This window comes from Pseudophryne corroboree, chromosome 11, assembly GCF_028390025.1.
Source record: "Pseudophryne corroboree isolate aPseCor3 chromosome 11, aPseCor3.hap2, whole genome shotgun sequence".
NCBI classification, from domain to species: Eukaryota; Metazoa; Chordata; class Amphibia; order Anura; family Myobatrachidae; genus Pseudophryne; species Pseudophryne corroboree.
In genome coordinates this window covers 309921732-309941446 of record NC_086454.1, presented here as the reverse complement: position 1 = coordinate 309941446, position 19715 = coordinate 309921732, and the positions used below count along the sequence as shown (strand labels likewise).

General features: G+C 52.2%; 1 protein-coding gene across 1 annotated transcript in view; it reads right to left on the bottom strand.

Annotated features, from left to right (window-relative positions):
* The window catches only part of SLC9A5 (solute carrier family 9 member A5), a 362632-nt gene extending 355836 nt beyond the window's left edge, over positions 1-6796 (bottom strand). Inside the window, exon 1 of the mRNA XM_063945599.1 lies at positions 6245-6796. The gene's annotated coding sequence lies outside the window, so the exon portion shown is untranslated. The remainder of the gene's footprint in view (positions 1-6244) is intronic.
* Between the last annotated feature and the right edge of the window lie 12919 nt (positions 6797-19715).

The window sequence follows — 19715 nt, the reverse complement described above, 5'->3', positions numbered from 1 at the left end:
AGGACAGGACCCCACTAGCCCTTTGGGGAGACAGAGGGAGAGTTTGCCAGCACACACCAGAGCGCTATATATATACAGGGATAACCTTATATAAGTGTTTTTCCCCTTATAGCTGCTGTATAGTTAATACTGCGCCTAATTAGTGCCCCCCTCTCTTTTTTTAACCCTTTCTGTAGTGTAGTGACTGCAGGGGAGAGACAGGGAGCTTCCCTCCAACGGAGCTGTGAGGGAAAATGGCGCCAGTGTGCTGAGGAGATAGGCTCCGCCCCCTTATCGGCGGCCTTATCACCCGTTTTTCTATGTATTCTGGCAGGGGTTAAATGCATCCATATAGCCCAGGAGCTATATGTGATGCATTTTTTGCCATCCAAGGTGTTTTTATTGCGTCTCAGGGCGCCCCCCCCCCAGCGCCCTGCACCCTCAGTGACCGAAGTGTGAAGTGTGCTGAGAGCAATGGCGCACAGCTGCAGTGCTGTGCGCTACCTTGTTGAAGACAGGACGTCTTCTGCCGCCGATTTTCCGGACCTCTTCTGCCTTCTGGCTCTGTAAGGGGGCCGGCGGCGCGGCTCTGGGACCCATCCAAGCTGGGCCTGTGATCGTCCCTCTGGAGCTAATGTCCAGTAGCCTAAGAAGCCCAATCCACTCTGCACGCAGGTGAGTTCGCTTCTTCTCCCCTTAGTCCCTCGATGCAGTGAGCCTGTTGCCAGCAGGTCTCACTGAAAATAAAAAACCTAATCTAAAACTTTCACTAAGAAGCTCAGGAGAGCCCCTAGTGTGCACCCTTCTCGTTCGGGCACAGAGATCTAACTGAGGCTTGGAGGAGGGTCATAGGGGGAGGAGCCAGTGCACACCAGATAGTCCTAAAGCTTTCTTTAGATGTGCCCAGTCTCCTGCGGAGCCGCTATTCCCCATGGTCCTTACGGAGTCCCCAGCATCCACTTAGGACGTTAGAGAAATAGAGTATTACCTCATGATTGTGTGAGTGGTTAAATATTGCACGGACAAAGAGCATGCAATGGTTAAGGGGTCGTAGCTCCTTGCAACGGCGTGAACAGCGCACGCAGGGCCTGATGAATCACCTAGTAGGTGCTGTGGTTGGGGGAGTGGTGGGGTGGGGTCCGGGGGTGCTGCGGGTGGGGGAGGAGCTGGTGCGGTGGTGCTGCAGGGGGGAGGGGCTGGAGCATGGGTGCCGTGGGTGGGGGAGGGGGTCCGGATCCACCGTGGGTGAGGGAGGAGCGGTTGCGGGGGTGCTGCGGGTGGTGGAGGGGTGGGTGCGGATCGTGCCGTGGGTAGGGGAGGGGGTCTGGAGTCACCGCAGGTGGTGGAGGGGAGGTGTGGGGGTGCCGTGAATGGGGCCCAGAGGTACTGCGAGTGGGAGTTGGGGCGGGTAATGATTCTCCTTCTGGAAGCAGCTAAGCTGCTGTCCTCCCTTTGGCAGTGGCTCTCCCGGAGACTCACACAGCAGCCAAGCAGCCAGTCACTATTGTTAGTGCCGTTGTCCAAACGCGCCGCATTACAGGGAAGTAGATGCGCTCAATAAACTACAGCTTCCAGCAGCCCTTAGCGCCGGAATGCTCTGGCGCTAAGGGCTGCTGGGAGCTGTAGTTTAATTCCCTGTGTGACACTGCACACCCACTGCACTGCACAGCACTGTCACCTTTTACATTGATTCAGCGTCCAGACATTACCCTCCGCGATATCACCCACTCTATCCATTACAATAGCCATCTCTGGGCTCTCAGGCTGGCCGCCCAGGTGCTGTGTTGTGGAGTCAGGGCCTCTGGGGATCTGGGCGCGGCTGTGGCGGATAGGCACTACTGTGACATCACGCGCAGAGGGGGCTCAGAGAGTATGCGCCGCAGGGAGGGCTATGAAAGCCTTCCGCTGCGCCGCTTTCATACACATCTATGCCGGTGGCTGCAGCAGCTTTTGTTCCACCTGCGCCGCGGCTAGGGAGTGGGGATTGTTGATGCCGGAGGGGGCAGGCGGACTGGCAGCAGGACATAGGAAGCTGCAGTAAAAGGTTGGGTTTTTTTTCTATCTACAGCGCAGAGACTTGCTGCAGATGCAGTGGCATACCCTCCAGCTGCACCTTTTTGGCAGGTACAATACCTTTTTTTTATGGTCTGTACCGATTTTTGGCTCTCCAAACTTCCATTGAAATTATAGGAAAAGGGGCGTGGCCACACAACGGTACACATGGCCACGCCCCCTTTTTCGGATTTGTAGCGATATTTATGTGTACATTGGCCATCATTCCGAGTTGATCGCTCGCAAGGCGATTTTAGCAGAGTTGCTCACGCTAAGCCGCCGCCTACTGGTAGTGTATCTTAGCATCTTAAAATTGCGAACGATGTATTCGCAATATTGCGATTACAAACTACTTAGCAGTTTCAGAGTAGCTCCACACTTACTCGGCATCTGCGATCAGTTCTGTGCTTGTCGTTCCTGGTTTGACGTCACAAACACACCCAGCGTTCGCCCAGACACTCCCCCGTTTCCCCGGCCACTCCTGCGTTTTTTCCGGAAACGGTAGCGTTTTTTCCCGCACGCCCATAAAACGGCCTGTTTCCGCCCAGTAACACCCATTTCCTGTCAATCACACTACGATCGCCGGAGCGATGAAAAAGCCGTGAGTAAAAATACTATCTCCATTGTAAAATTACTTGGCGCAGTCGCAGTGCGAATATTGCGCATGCGTACTAAGCGGAATTTCACTGCGATGCGATGTAAAAATACCGAGCGAACGACTCGGAATGAGGGCCATTGTTGGAGGGTATGTTGCTGCAGATGCAGTGGGCCTATTTTGGGGTGTGGGCCTGGAACTGCAGCTCCATCAGCCCCATTGTTAATCCTGCTCTGGGAACAGACAGCAGTCAAAGGGCAGAGCCTCCCATTGGATGTAACCTGTGTGGGAGGGCATTTTTCGCCCAATCAGCTTTTGATTTGGTGCGATAGACCTGCTGCTAACCCAATGAGAGCTCCTAGCCACGCCCAGCGTTTTACACACAGGCACAGAGTCACAGATCTGGGCTATTATATAGGAGATTGTGTAGTTGAAAAGCAAAACATAAAAATAATTCCTAGCTCATCTGGGCACTAACTAAACATAATAGATTCACTCTCTCAGAGTGTCCCCTACCACAAACACAGGCATATGCACAATACTTACTGTCAGTAAATCACAGTGTCTCATTACAACCCTGCTGCCTGTTTCCCCAGGTAGTGAGAGCCAGAACCAAGCCCTGACACAGCTTTTATCAGCCTCTGATAGCTTTAAGACCCAAATTGGGCCTCATGGATGGCGCCCTTCTTTCTCTCTCACACCCACACCCCAAGATCCCTTTTACGGCTTTTGTCAAAAGCACCAATGATCTCAGCAGGGCAAACTTCTTCCAGGGGTTTTAAAATATATAGGCCAGAAACTTGGGACAAACATAGCTCCAATTTATAACGTTACCAATGCTTCTATCACAAATATACATACTGTATATTTCAGGGGCATCACTAAGCCCCTTAACACCCGATGCAGCGGGCACAAAAGGGGCGTGGCTTCGTGGGATGGGGCATGGCTTCACAAGATGGGTGAGTGGCGTCACGTGACGGGGGCATGGTCTCATGGGACGGGAGCCTGGCTAGCCGTTCTGAGACCCTTCTTCATCCTGCCGGGGGTCCCGGCTGCCCCCGGGGAGTGATCCTGCTGCAGTGCCGGCTCCTACACAGTGATAGGAGACGGGTTGCTGCACTGTAATGTTATGGTGCAGCACCCGGCTCCTGTCACTGAGCAAAAGCAAGCACTTTGGTGTCACCCCTCGGCGGATGACACTCGGGTGCGGGCAACACCCCCCATGTGACGCCACTGGTATATATTGATAGATACGTTGGGGACAATTAAATTGTGACGCGCACAGGGCCGGTGCTAGAGTGTTTGGCGCCCCCTGTAAATAATAAATTTGCGCTCTCCCATCCGTAAAAAAGGGATAGCGTGCACTGCAAAAAGGGGTGTGGTCGCACAAGGAAGGGGCGTGACCACAATGGTACCCACAATTCAAATTGCGCCACACAGTATTACAATCTGATGCACATTAACCCAAACGTAGTGCCCCTGATTCATATTACGCCACATAATAATGCCACTTATTCACATTTAAAATCGATGACAGGGCCAGTTCTAGATCTTGAAGACCTCAGGGCAACAGTTTCCTCTGGTTATGCACAGAACAGGGACAGTGTGCGCCGAAGGCACGCGCCAAAAATATAGGGCCACAGAATAGTACCAGTTCACATAACCCCGCACAGTAGTGTCCATCAGTCACATTACAACACACAGCAGTGTTCGTTAGTCATGTTATACCGCACAGCAGTGCCCGTTAGTCACATTACATTGCACAGTAGCGTCCGTCATTCACACTACACCGCACAGTAGTGTCCGTTAGTCACATTACACCGCACAGTAGTGTCCGTTAGTCACATTACACCGCACAGTAGTGTCCGTTAGTCACATTACACCGCACAGTAGTGTCCGTTAGTCACATTACACCGCACAGTAGTACCCTTATAAACCTTACGCCAGGAGAGCTGCTTATACACGTTACGCCAGAGTAGAGCCCATTATACACATTATGCCAGGTACAGCCCATTATACACATTATGAAGGTCATTGAGACTCCACCGCAATAGCGGCCCTCAGCACAGTTTGCCAGTGGCAACAAACTGTGCATGCGCAGTGGGCGTGAGGCCACACACATTGCGGTCGCTTCCCCAATGGATGCGACCACAATGTGATTGATAGCCGACATCGTAGTGGAGTTAAGGTGTTGCGGGGGTGACGCTGGAAAAACGGGGGCAGGCCAGGACGTAACACACAGCTGCTCCGAAAAAAAATGGCTGCTGACCAGGCTGCGCTGCCAGGGGTCAACCTTAGATCAGATGCACCCTCAATCAAATTGCAGATGCATCAGGAGGCACCGCCACACATGCTGGGCGGCCTTGCCTTATGCTGGGCGGCCCTCAGCATGTTCAGAGATGAACGCAGATCTAGCTGCATATGCAGCCATCTGCGTTCATCTTTGAATAACCCCCTATGCCAGGTACAGCCCTCATTCCCTCCACAGTACGGCCCCAGTACCTGCAGGAGGTCCCGGCTCGGGCGCTGCTCCTCCTCTCCCTTCCCCGCCTCTGGTTTCTCGCAGGCACCGTTACTCCAGCAGCAGCGGCTGTAGGGTGTCGGCAGTGACGCTGAGGGCGGACGAGGGAGCGGGTACTAATTACCCAGGCCTGGGACTGATGGAGTGGCCCAGCACGGATCCTGGTCTGCCGCACTCCCACCATCATCCCCTTTACTGGGCAGCAGCATAAGGCTCTCATCGTGGCAGCACAGCACATGCTGCTAATGCTGAGCCTCTGCCTGTTCCTGTAAAGGTGGGGGGGGGGGGGGGCTGAGGGCTCAGGGATCATCAGGCACTACAAAGATTTGTATTTATTTTTTATTTTTCCCCATAAGAGGGCGTGGCCACGCCTCCCGCGACTAGGACACGCCCCCAATACAATCCGGAGCACGGGATGTCGGTGGCGGCAGTGGATCTGTGTGAGGGGTGAGCCTGCACACTGCCTGCAGTCTCACTGGGAAGGGGGAGGGAGCCGCGAAACCTGAAATCCAGTCTGACAGGCGCAGCGGCAGCCGGCAGCAGCAGGGTAGCAGAGCAGGGAGAGCGCCTCTTCACCTCAGCGCCTCCCTGCATTGCATACCCTTGCTGAGCGGGTAGCGCCGGCTCTGGGCGCGCACCACCTGTTGGCCATAATGGGCATCTATCGAAGCTATTCAATTGTTTCTCCGACAGACGCCCATTAGCCATGGCAGTCACATTTTTTTCTCGCAGCCTCCGGAGGTGTGAGGAAAAATGTGTAAAAGAGTCTGTAGTTTGGTTGCCTATATCACCCAACCCCGGCCTTCAGACACATATTCAAGTGATTTAGATGGGTTTAGCCGCTTTGTGTGGTTAAACCCGGAGTTGTCAGGTGCCTTAATTGGTAGAGGGTGTCTGATCGGGGCAACAATTGAATAGCACTGATAGACGCCCATTGTTAAAGATGCCCAGTGGGGGGTGCAGAGAACTATTTAATCAGCCCCATACATATAGATACAACCCCCCCTAGAGTATCCTACATTTGCCCGAGCTGGGGACTATTGCGCCCCTAGAAGACTCAGGAAGACATAACAATTAATTTAGCAATTAGCACTGACCTTGCCTTCAAAGGGGACAGCTGCTCCCAAACCATGCGCCCACAATGTGACAAAACAACACAGTTGGAGAGAAACACTCAGGGCTGTGGGGCTGCTTGAGTTGATGCCACACGTGCAGTTATCTGTTTCTCTGTAAGATGGTAAAGAATGGTTCAGTTGATCGTAACTCCTTCCTCCATGACTCGGTTGTCCATCGACCGAACTGGCAAACTGCATTGCAGGCGTTATAAGCTGTTTATGCACTGCAACCTAACATAACCTGCTCTGTGGGGTACTTGTTGGGCCGAGTTTGATGAAACGGGTTGTTTGCGGAATACGTTTAAATGTACAGTGAATTGATCTTGCAGTTGCTTGTTGTTTTTTCCTTACACTTCACATTAATGCACAGATCTCAGAGTCTTCCATTCACCGCTGCCCTTTGCTTAGAAAGTTATTCCTTCGGAAACCCAGGCTGACGTCACCTGGGACCATTGCTGCTTGTAAAACACCAGAAAGTTGAGCTGTTTTGATTACAGAAGTTCCTGCAAGATGTTAAAGTTACTGAGTTCTCTTGCAGCCGGCCCATCTGTAATTATATATAATTATATGCCGTCAGGGGAGTCGAGCCTATTTATACATGACCCTGACCATGCTGCAAATTAACACACGAGTCGCACGTGTTTGGAAGCAATGGTTTTAAAAAATATACCTCCTCTACCTCTAAATAAGAATGAACATACACTCACAAAGTATACTTACCATTATTATATTTCTTTTAGCAATCAGAACAATTTTAGTAAAACAACTGATTAATGAAACAACCAAGTTTTCTATCTAGAGTTATGTTACTAACAGTTAAATTTTCTAGTATTGCTGTAGGGAGTTTGATATTGCAAAAACAGTTTGTGCAGTTTCAGAGTAGCTCTGAACCTACTCAGCGCTTGCGATCACTTCAGCCTATTTGTATCCGGATTTCACGTCACACATCTGCCAAGCGAACGGCCAGCCACGCCTGCGTTTTTTCAGATACGCCTGCGTTTTGCAAACACTCCCTGAAAACGGTCAGTTGACACCCAGAAACGCCCCCTTCCTGTCAATCTTCTTGCGGCCGTCAGTGCGAAGAACAACTTTGCTAGAACCTGAGCATAACCACAAAGAGCTTTGTACCCGTACGTCACGTGTGCGCATTGTGGGGCATACGCATGCGCATAAATGCCGTTTTTCACCTGATCGCTGCGCTGCGAAAATCGTCAGGGAGCGATCAACTCGGAATGACCTCCTAAGACCTACGTGATAGCATAAAAAAGAAAGGGACTGTCCATTGTACAAAAGCGTCAGGATTAGGAGACGTAATAGTGATGGGAGATTTTAACTATCGGGAGATTAATTGGCTAAATGATTAATATGATTCTGCTAGGGGTAATAGGTTTCTAAACACACTAAACGATCACTACTTACTTCAACTAATCGAGGAACCGACTAGGTACAATGCAATCTAAGGGGGGTACACACAGAGAGATCCGTGTTTAAAATCTAAGCAATCTGACTACATTGATTAGATTTCAAGCACGGATTTGCCATGTGTATGCCCCCCAGCGATAGCGATGTGCTGCCCCGCGCATCGCTATCGCCGGTGCTAGATTAATAGGTAGTGACGAAACACATTTAGGACTCCCTGTTATCAGCTGGACAACTGAGGATTTCAATACAGGCAGCTGTTAGTGGTAGCGGTACCAGTGACGGCATCCAAATCCAGCCGCATCGACCTCTCCCGTGGCCACGCTCAGCCGGAATCAGCCGCCACAGCATTACGGCTGGAGCAATCCACGATTGGGCAGCGTCCATCAGTTCCCATCTGGCAAACTACCACCGGAGCCATCTGCCGCATCGAATACCTGTCATATTCACCACTGCAATACCCAAGGACGCTCGGGCGGCTCATCTCCTCATACCGGCAAGCAGATCCCGGACAGCAGGAATAGAGTGAGTAAGCGGCTCCTTAGCGGGATATACCACTGAATTGTGGAGGCTCATAACAAATTCCTAGTGTGAATTAATTTCAATCCACTTTGGAGAGATATATACTGCAATCTTTTTACAGTGGCCTGTACGAACCTCAGCAGATAGTGACATTAGAACACTAACTTAAATCACCTTTTCAGCTCTATTCTGACTGCATTCTAAAGGTGGGTACACACTAATAGATATATCTGCAGATCAACTGATCTGCAGATATATCTATGGACGGATCGGGCAGTGTGCTGAGCATACGCACTGCCCGATCCGTCGGGGACTGACGTCATGAACTGGGCGGGCGTGTACACACGCCCGCCCAGTTCAGCTGTCAATCACCGCCGGCCGCCGCAGCATGTGTACGGGCGGTCGGCCGACCACCCCGTACACACACAGCGACGCGCCAATATATCGGTAGGTATATTGGCCGTTGGCTGTGCTGCCCGGCCGACGCGATACGTCTGTGAACGACGGCGTTCACAGACGTATCGGCCGTACACACTGCCCGACGGTCCCGCGATATATCGGCCGTTCAAGAGAACGGCCGATATATCGACCAGTGTGTACGGGCCTTAACAGAAGAGAAACAAAGATACATTCTGAATTGAAACATATGTGGCTATATCAGTAATCACGATTTTATTGTTATTTTTATATTATTACATGTATCCATCAATTGGTTAGAAGTGATGCTCAGTGATATTGATCTATATTTTATATGTCTATGTGAAAAATATGTTTTAATTGGAACCACCGGCAATTTGATTATTAATTCATTGGCTCTCTAGCGCAGCCCTTTTTCATCCAATCCAATAGGCTCAACTAGGACTCTAAACTTTAGCAAAACCAACTTTGATATGATGAGGGAAGCTTTAAGGGGCATTGAATGGGAAATTTTGTTTCAAGGAAAAAATACTACGGAGAAATGGGAGCTATTAAAAATGCTGCTCGCTAACTATACTTGTTAATTCGTTACCATGGGCAGCAAAGGAGTAATAATTCCAAACCAATGTGGCTTAACAAAAAGATGAAGGAACTAATGGGCAAAAAGAGGCAAACATTAAAAAAATATAAATCACACGGGAAAGTGGAGTCATTCCAGTACTATAAGGATTGTAACAAAATTTGCAAAAAAGAAATACGAGCGGCTAAAATAGATATTGAAAAGCTCGTAGCAAAGGAAAGTAAATCAAAAATTAAATGTCCAAAATGACCAACATTAGTGTCAAATACATAGTTTTCCGCTTTTCTAAGTTAATCGCATTCATACTAATTCTTTTAGGGCTTGGGTAGTGAACTTAAACTTGAAGATGGGCGCAATGAAAATAGTCTTATTGCGTTAACATTTCCACGCGGGCGAAGCCATGGGCAAAAATATATATGTATACATATATATATATATAGATATATATATAATGTAGGTATTGTGGGCGGCACTCATACAGACTCTGCAGCGTGTGAAGAAAATGATGCTTTATTCTGCCAACATGTTTCGGGGACGTAGCCCCGTCCTCAGGGCCAGACAAGCCAAACACAAAGACCCTGTCGACATAGACACCCTGTCGACCTAGTTACTGTCGACCAATAGTGGTCGACCTAGACATTGTCGACCTAGTTACTGTCGACTTTCTGTCCGGATCCCCACATGGTGTTTAAAAGAGTGTAATTACTATCACTACTGCTCAATACATCATATCGTTTGTGGCCAAATTGTTACAATTACTAAATAATACTTGCAGTATTATAATTCATTAGGACACAGTGATTCTGTACCGTACCGTATATATTTTATGATAATTAATTTATATTAATTGCACTCCCGGGAGAATTGCTGTTATTTTATAAATTTTATAATAAATGTTTCTATTCTGATTGTTGAGCGCAACTTGGTTTTTGTTTGTATTTAGTGTTTCTTGGAGGGATTGGCATTCCCTCTCCAAGTCACTGCTGACAATCATATACACCACCACTCACCGAGCGCACAGCTTCATTACCTTTGTTGTACCCTCCCCGTCTCCGCCCAGTCCCCTGGCTCCCTCCTCCCCGTACACTCCCTGCACCCTTGTGACACCGCAGCCGCTGACTGTAAGTGGGACTCACACTAACCGCCTCAGTCTTGTGGCTGGCGCAGAGTCAGGAGGACAATGCTACTGTGCCATACACGACCACTGACAGCCCCATCCGCGGCACTCCCACCCCCTCCCCCACCCGTAGCACCAACACCCGTGGCACCCACCGCATCCACCCACCACCCGCCGCACTCCCGCCCCCTCCCCCACCCGTAGCATCTACACCCGCGGTACCCCACCCGCGGCAACCAACCGCATTCGCCCCCCACCCGCGGCACTCCCGCCCCCTCCCCCACCCGTAGCACCAACACCCGTGGCCCCCCACCTGCGGCACCCACCGCATCCACCCACTACCCGCGGCACTCCCGCCTCCTCCCCTTCCCGTAGCATCTACACCCGCGGTACCCCACCCGCGGCAACCAACCGCATTTGCCCCCCACCCGCGGCACTCCCGCCCCCTCCCCCACCCGTAGCACCAACACCCGCGGCACCCACCGCATCCACCCACCATCCGCGGCTTTACCGCCCCCTCCCCCACCCACAGCACCAACACCCACGGCACTCCTTCCCCCTCCCCCACCCATAGCACCGACACCCGCGGCCTCCCCCCGCCCCCCCCCCCCCAACACATCCCCCACATCCGCTCCCACCCGCGGCACTCCAGCCCCCACCCGTAGCTCCCACACCTGCAGCGCCCCGCCCCCACCCCCATACCCACCTCTCCCCCCGCTACACCCCTGCACCCTCCAGTCCACCCGCACCACCACCGCATCTGCCCCTCCTGCACCCGCCCCTCCCCCACCCACACCCCCCCAACCCACGGAACCCCCGCAGCCGCCTCCCACCCCTCAACCGCACCACCACTGCACCCGCCTCTGCCCCCCTGTACCTGTCCCCCCACCCCCACCCCCCTCCCCCACCCACGGCACTCCCACACCAGCTTCTCCCACAGCCCCCCCACCCCTCCCACACCCACATCACCCCTGCTCCCAACCCCCCACCCATGGCACCCCCACCCCTCCCCTACGCACAGCACCCCTGCTCCCTCACCCCCACCCCTCCCCTACCTGCAGCACACCTGCCCCTGCAACCGTGGCACCCTCACACCCACCTCCCACCCAACCGCACCACCCTGGCAAACGGCCCCCTCCCGCATCCACAGCACCCCTGCACCCGCCCCTCCCCCCCAACACCCATGCACCTGCCCCTCCACCACCCACAACACCACCACAGCCGGCCCTCCCCAACTGCGTTAACCACACACCAGCCCCTCACCCACCCACAGCGCCCTCTGATCCCCTCCCCCATCCCCGCACCCGACCCTCCCCTGCCCGCAGCGCTTCCGGACCCCCATCACACCCCCACAGCCGCCACTCCCCCACCTACAGCACCTCCGGCCCCTCCCCCACCCCCATCATCTATAGACACCTTCCCACATTTGCAGACCTACCACACCATCCCCTCCCCCCCTCCCTGTATCTCTGGACCACCACCCACAGTACCTCAGGACCCCCTCCCCCATCCACGGCTCCCCTGCAGCCACCCGCAGCATCTACACACCCCATCCCGCACCCACACCTCCCCCCCCTGCAACACCACCTCCCCCTATATCGCCCCTCCCCCACGCACAGCACCTCCAAACCCCCTCATTCATCCACAGCCTCCCGCACCTGCCCCTCCACCACCAGCAGCATCTACAGACCCCATCCACACCCCCTCACGCCCCTCCGGCACCCTACCTGCAGCATCCCCACACCCGCCCCTTCCCCACCGCCGCACTCCCGCCCTGCCCCTCTCCCACCCCCCGAAGCTGCACCTCCCGCCCTACCCCGACCGCGGTATCCCTGCACTGGCACCCTCCCCCACCCACCGAAGCAGCACACCCGGCCCGCCACAACCGCCGTAACCCCGCACCCACCCCTCACTCATCCACAGCGCCCACGGACCCCTTCCCCCATCCGTGCCCTCCCTTGCGCCCTCCCCTGGCTACCGCACATCCAGATCACCTACCCCACCCGCAACACCCCCGCACCCCCCACTCCCACAACCACAGCACCTACCCACCCGCTTTATCTACAGACACCCTCCCCAACTGCGGACCTCCCACACCTGCCCCTCCCCCACCCGCAACACCTCTGGACCACCACCCGAACCACCTCTGGACTCCCTCTCCCTTCCACAGCTCCCCTGCATCCACCCCTCCCCCATCCACAACATCTACATCCCCCATCCGTGCCATCCCACACCCACACCTCCCCCACCCACAGCACTTCTGAAACCCATCACCTAAGCTCACCCCCCCTGCACCTCCAAACGCACACCCCTACATCGCCCCTCCCACACACACATCACCTCCATACCCCCTCCTTCATCCACAGTCCCCCGCACCCACCCCTTCCCCACCAACAGCATCTACACTCCCCATCCGCGCCCCCTCTACACCTCCCCCTCCCCCACCCACAGCACCTCTGCACCCTTTCCGCCATCTGTGCCCCTGCACCCACCCCTCCGCTATCCACAACACCTCTGGACCCCCTCCCACACCCACCCCTCCACCACACGTAGCACCTCGGACACCATCCGCAGCCGCTACAAGTGATTCCCTGAATCGGCCTGATCAGCCGCACGGATAGGCACCTCACTGTCCAAACCCCCACCCCCTTTCCAAACCCCCCAAACTTTTGTGAGTATAGTTGCTACCGGGATCCGGACAGAAAGTCGACAGTAACTAGGTCGACAATGTCTAGGTCGACCACTATTGGTCGACAGTAACTAGGTCGACAGGGTGTCTAGGTCGACAGGGTCTTTAGGTCGACATGTTCTAGGTCGACAGGTCAAAAGGTCGACAAGTTTTTCACAATTTTTTTCCATTTTTTAACCTTTTCATACTTAACGATCCATGTGGACTACGATTGGAACGGTAATCTGTGCCGAAAGAAGCGGTAGCGGAGCGAAGGCACCATGCCCGAAGCATGGCGAGCGAAGCGAGCCATGCGAGGGGACGCAGTGCACTAATTGGGGTTCCCGGTCACTCTACGAAGAAAACGACACCAAAATAACATTAAAAACTCATGTCGACCTTTTGACCTGTCGACCTAGAACATGTCGACCTAAAGACCCTGTCGACATAGACACCCTGTCGACCTAGTTACTGTCGACCAATAGTGGTCGACCTAGACATTGTCGACCCAGTTACTGACGACTTTCAATACCACACCCGTCTGTGTGCCAGTAACAACTCACTTGCTATGTAGAAGTCCCCAAACAATCCTTATTCCATGCAAACATATATTGGTTTCCAAATTTTTATGGATAGAAGTTATCCTTGTGGAAGGTAATAAGCACTCAAATACATGTAGGGATGGACAGATGAATTATGTCCACCAAAACCAAACCGCTGTAATGGTGTTTAGCAGGGAGAGCCCGGAGTGATGTTTCTACAGCCAGCCGTTTTACCCCCGCACGGGGGAGGGGAGAGCGGTGTCTGAGATAGCCGTCGGGTTTGGAATGGAATAAGGCCGTGCACAGGCTATATGACCCGGATAGCTGGATGTTAACTCTGTGACACGGTGTGCATGCGCTCTCACCCAAAAACGGCTATGCTTACCTCCCACGGGCAGCTCCGACTGAGCCTCCCTCCAATTCACCTGATGTAGACAAGGGACTGTTGGAGCCACAGATGTGTTCCGCTGGCTATATGTGAAAGGCAGCCACACTCTGAATGGTGATGTCGGAGTTGCGTCTCCTAGCCTGGCTCCAATACGGACTCACTTAGACGGACCACCGGCTAGGTCAGGAAGGCACCGGAGCCCCGGCACCTGGGCGTCAGCGAGGTGATGTAAAGCTGTGCAGTGCAGCGGCCGTCAGGAACTGATCTCCTGTGTGGGCTCAGAATGAGCTTGACTTCAATAAGTGGAAGGGTACACCTGTATCCTTACACTCCCGGGAGACGGGGAGGGAACTGGCCAGGGATGGGCGGACAGAGGGAGGGGACTGTTCCTGGCCAGATCTGTGCCTGTGACTCCGCCCAGCGTTACGGCCAGGCACAGAATCACAGACTTGGGCTAATATATAGGAGATAAAACAATGCGCGGTCTTAGACCGGATGTATATATCAGAATACTTGTACAATATATTCTGGTAGAGGTACACTTGTTCTTAACTAACGCTGTCTTAAAATGACATGTAGAATACTTAATTCTCTGTATAATTTACAGAGGAGACCTTGCCCTTGCAGTCCCGGAGACAGAGCCGGCCATAGGCATAGGCAAACTAGGCAATTGCCTAGGGCATTTGATACGCCTAGGGACATCAGGAGCTTCTGCTGATTAAAATGATATGCGGCATGCCTATATTCTGTGTGTAACATTTCATATGCAGATACAGCCACAGTCTCACACAATATATAGGCATGTGCATATCATTTTAATCAGCAGAAGCTGCTTGTGCATCCTAGCCACATAGCAATGCAAATAAGATGCATTTTCATCAGTACCGGATCTTGCCACGGGCAAGCAGTACTTTTGCCCGGGGCGCCGCCTTCCGGAGGGCGCCGGCGCCCTCCGGAGGGCGCCGCACCGTGGCAAGATCCGCCACTGTGCCCTCTGCAGTGCCCCCCGCTATGCCCGCCGCTGGTCCCCCGCTTTGAAGGGAACCAGACGCTAAGCGTCTAGTTTCCCTTCATGGAGAGGACTGTGCTGTGCGGTGCGCGATGACGTCATCGCGCACCGCACAGCAAAGGTCCTCTCCATGAAGGGAAACTAGACGAAGCGTCTAGTTTCCCTTCATGGAGAGGACCTTTGCTGTGCGGTGCGCGATGACGTCATCGCGCACCGCACAGCACAGTGGCAGAGACACTAGGGGTCATAATTGACCTCTAGTGTCTATGCTGTGCTATGGGAGAGACGTAATGACGTCTCTCCCATAGATCCGAGGACAGACACAACCATCCGAGTCCAGGAGAAGAGCGGCGCCGGCGGAGGAGGAGGTCTGGAATCAGGAGCGGGGATTGTAAGTATACTTTTATTTTATTCTTATTTTTTTTCAGCTGCGCTACAGGGGGAACAAATGGGGGCGTAACTGACCACGCCCCCATATGAAGCCACGCCCCATTTTTGCCCGGGGCGCCACAAGGGCAAGATCCGGCCCTGATTTTCATAAAAAAGAGGCAAGATTTATGAGGACACAAGCAGAGGCAGAGGTCACAGTGTTAGTGTAAGTGCTGTGTGAGTGAGTGGGTTGGTTGTGCAGTAGTGTTCGGAATATGTGTAAGGAGCATTATGTGTGTCATGTAAAAATGCATTAATAATGTGCAACATATATGTAAGGGGCACTATGTGTGTCATTATGTGTATAAGGGCATTAATAATGTGCGGCATACTGTATGTTTAACAGGGTACTACTGTATGTGTGTCATTATGCGTATAGTGGCACTAATAATGTGCAGCAAATGTGTAGGGGACATTATGTGTAAAAGGACATTAATAAAGGTTGTCATAATGTGTAAGGTGCATTATGTTTATAAGGACATTAATAATGTGTCTCATATGTGTAAGGGGCATTACTCTGTGGCATTATGTGTATAAGGTGCTCTACTATGTATTGTTGCGTATAGAAAGGGCATTACTGTGTCATCTAATGTGAATAAAGAGCAATAGGGTGTGGTGTAATGTGAATAAGGAGCAATTCAGTGTGATGTAATGTGAATAAGGGGCTTTACTGTGAGGAGTAACGTTTATAAAAGGTAAATTGATACTACTGTGGGACGTAATATGAATTATGGACACTATCACATGATCAAATGTGAACAAAGTTGCAGTACTGTGTGGCATAATTGGAATTGGGGTTACTATTGTGTGGCCATGCCCCTTGCCAGCAAAAACACACCCCTTTTTGGGCTGTGCGCCAAATGTGCGAACTGTTCCTATTTAAAATATATGGGGTACAAACACCAAAATAAGGACTGTTATGGGTGAGGGGTGATGGTGCTGGGAAAGAGGTGCAAGGCCAGAGGCAGAACCAGCGGTTGTGCTAAGGGGCACCAGACAAAATCTTGCCTAGGGCATCATATTGGTTAGGGCCGGCTCTGCCCGGAGACCAGTCGCAGCTACTGTGAGAAGATGGCGCCCAAAGTCTCAGTCAGGGAATGAGGGAGAGTGTGAGGCAGCTCAAATGCGGGAACACCAGTAGATGGCGCCCGGAGCTGGTAGAGGGGCTACAGGTCAAGCGCCCTCTGCTGGTCCTCACCACCTGGTACTATGGAGGCTTATTAAAAATGGATACTGTATTATCCATCCTGTGCTCCCCTGCCCTAGTGGATATAGTGGGGTCCCTGCACGGCCACAGTGTCCACATCAGCGTCGCGGTCCATCTCCTTAGACCCCGACCGGAAGGTGATTTAATGATGGGTCCCGCCTGGGGGACCCTCTTACCTCCTCCCTGAGAAGCAGCCACGCGATCCAGGAGAGTGTCTGCAGTGGTGTGCCTAGGAACCGGAGCACCTCCGCCGCAAGTACCCGGGAACAGAGTCAGCGGGAGTATGCGATGCCGCTGGGGAGGTGATGGAGCCGCAGCACAGTATGTCACACTGACACATGAAGTGCTGCAGCCCTTGAAGTCTTCTAAATAGCTTTTTCAGGGCTGCCTGCGCAGACACCCCCCCTCCCCCCCCTGTTAAGTGACCTGCTTATGCAGGCACCAACTTTAAAACCGAGCTCACAGTGCCTGGAGGCGAGGTTATATAGAGGAGGCCCCGCAATGCATCCTGGGACAGTCCAAAGCTGTAGCCTGTTGGTGCCTCTGGATCAAGATCCATCTCTACACCCCGTTGTATTCCCTGTGGAACACAGTGTACGCCGCTGCAGAAAAGCTTGTATTCCTTATTGCCATGAACTAAAATGCTGCTACTACAGAGCGTTGAGAGTCAAGATAGCCTGAGAACCAATGTCATACACTACATCTATATAATAATGTCTGTCTGTTTGCCCTTTATGCACGGCCAGTGTTTTGCGCCTAGCTCCACCATATTTGGCATGGTGGTGTAGTGTAGAGCTGGGTCGCACCCAGGAATTTGTACACAGGTGCTTCCCGGGTGCGACTCGGCTTGAGACCCCATTCAGACTTGCAGGCCGGGTTGGTGACGTCACCGCCAATGGGGTTATATGCGAGGACAATATAAAGCAATCAAGGCAGCAGGTGTACAACAGGGCCCAGTCTTCAACCCGAGCCACGCCAGGTATCCCATCTAGTTAAGAATAAAAAGTAATAATTGTGAATTAACTCTTATAATTTGGGACATATCACGTAAAATAAAATAAAAAAAGATCTACAATTTGTGGAGTTTCCTATATTTCTGTCCAACTGCACATGCAAATATGCAGTTGCTTTCCTGCAGATATTTCATGCTTTTTACCAAACGGAACCAAAAAAAAGTCTTTTGTTATGCTATGATGAAAGGCAGGGCAGCCAACAGGGGGGGACTGGTGTCCCGGGCCCTTACAGAGAGGGGGGCCCACCCCTGGCTCCTGCCGCCAATACCTGTAGAGCTGGACCAGTCTGTGAATCAACAGCAGGCTGATGTGCGAGGAGGACTTCTTATAACAAGCCTTCCCTGCACATCAGGTGTCTGTGAACTATTCCTGTAGATCCGCAACACTCCACGTATATGTAACATCACAATGTATGATATTACATAGGGGTGGAGCAGTGCGGCATAATCTTTTCTTTGGAAAGAAGGGGCTATATTGTCAGTACTGGGCCCCACAATTTCTAATGGCAGCCCATATGAAAGGTATAATAGTGCACTCAGATTGATTTTGACTGCACCCCCACCTCCCCTTTTTTGTCCAATTTCAAAATGTCTGTTTATCTATTCTAAAATACTGTCTGCACCCCATAGCATTTGCATACCTCCCAACATTGTGAGGAGAGGAGGAGTTATGGCCGAAAATGGGTGTGGCCTATAGGAAAGAGGGCATGGCTTCACTGGAGTGCCACGATCGTGAGCCATACCCCCATTTCTCGTTACTATGGGGGCATGCCCAGCGCTCTGTGAGCTGCTGGCATGTCCCCTCTCCCTCCGTCTCTAGTAAATAGGCATGTGCACAGCGCCAATTCACCACTGCTCTGCTAGGCAGAGCAGCGAGTGCAGGAGCCTCCCAACTGCCCCCCCCACACACACCGTGGGACACTGTGGCCCCCGGGTGGGACAGCGGGACAGTCCTAAAAAAAGGGACTGTCCCACGAAAATCGGGACAGTTGGGAGGTATGCATTTGTGTGCAAATAATTTCACTGCTATGATCATTTGTGTTTTTTTGGTTATAGTTACTACTACTATCCAGCCTGTAGGTGGTGCTGTCTGCAGTGATATCCATAGTATGCATTTCACTGACTGTCTGATCTTCACATATAGAGAAGCAGGCACAGACAGTGACAACAACTTTTATGTGGCCCCCATCAGCCTTAGGATACCAGCACCAATATGATGCATTATATAAGACATAAAAAAAAAAAAAAAGAACTGTGGCGTCCTCCTTATGCGTCATGCTGTCATTATGGCTGGGAGCGGTCAGGGAGAAATGGCAGAGGGTAAGTGCAGAGTGAGAGATGGTTGGGAGAAGAGAAAATTAGTGAGGGGGGGATGGAGGTGAGAAGCAAACGGAGAAGGAGGTAGAGGAGAGATTCGCAGGGCCATAAGCGGGACCTGTGCCACTTCCCAGGGCACAAGTCTGAGGGTTGGCACAGCTGTCTGTCTCTTGTACAGGAAAAAGCATGTGGATCTCCCCTTACCTGGCAGAACTTCATCTAACTGCCTCACATTGTTGGCATAGATTGACTGCTGGCAGGCTAAAGAGCCCTGTAAGACTGGCAGAGTGCTGTGTGAGCGGGTGCTACACAATAACTTGGCTCCTGGGGCTGTTGGCTGACCTGATGATAAAACATATTTTTTTCTAAGTTCTTTTGTCTTCTCCTTCTAGGCTTTCCCTGACCTTAAGTCACAGGAGAAAGATACGAAGACAGAAGCAAGAGAACTGGAGTCAGATGAGAGAGAACCAGAATCAGAGCCAGAGGAAAGAGAACGGAGTCAGAGGATAGAGAACAGGAGTCAGAAGAGAGACCTGAAGTCAGAGTTGAAAGAATTGGAGAACTGGAGTCAGAGGAGATAGAACCGGTGTCAGAGCAGAGAGAACCGGTGTCAGAGGAGACAGAATCAGAGTCAGAGGAGAATCAGAGCTACAGGAGAAAGACCCAAAGACAGAGAAAAGAGAACGGAGTCAGAGGATAGAGAACCAGTGTCAGAGGAGAGAGAACAGGAGTCAGAAAAGAGACCTGATGTCAGAAACGAAAGAATTGGAGTCAAAGGAGAAAGAACCGGTGTCAGAGCAGAGAGAACCGGTGTCAGAGGAGACAG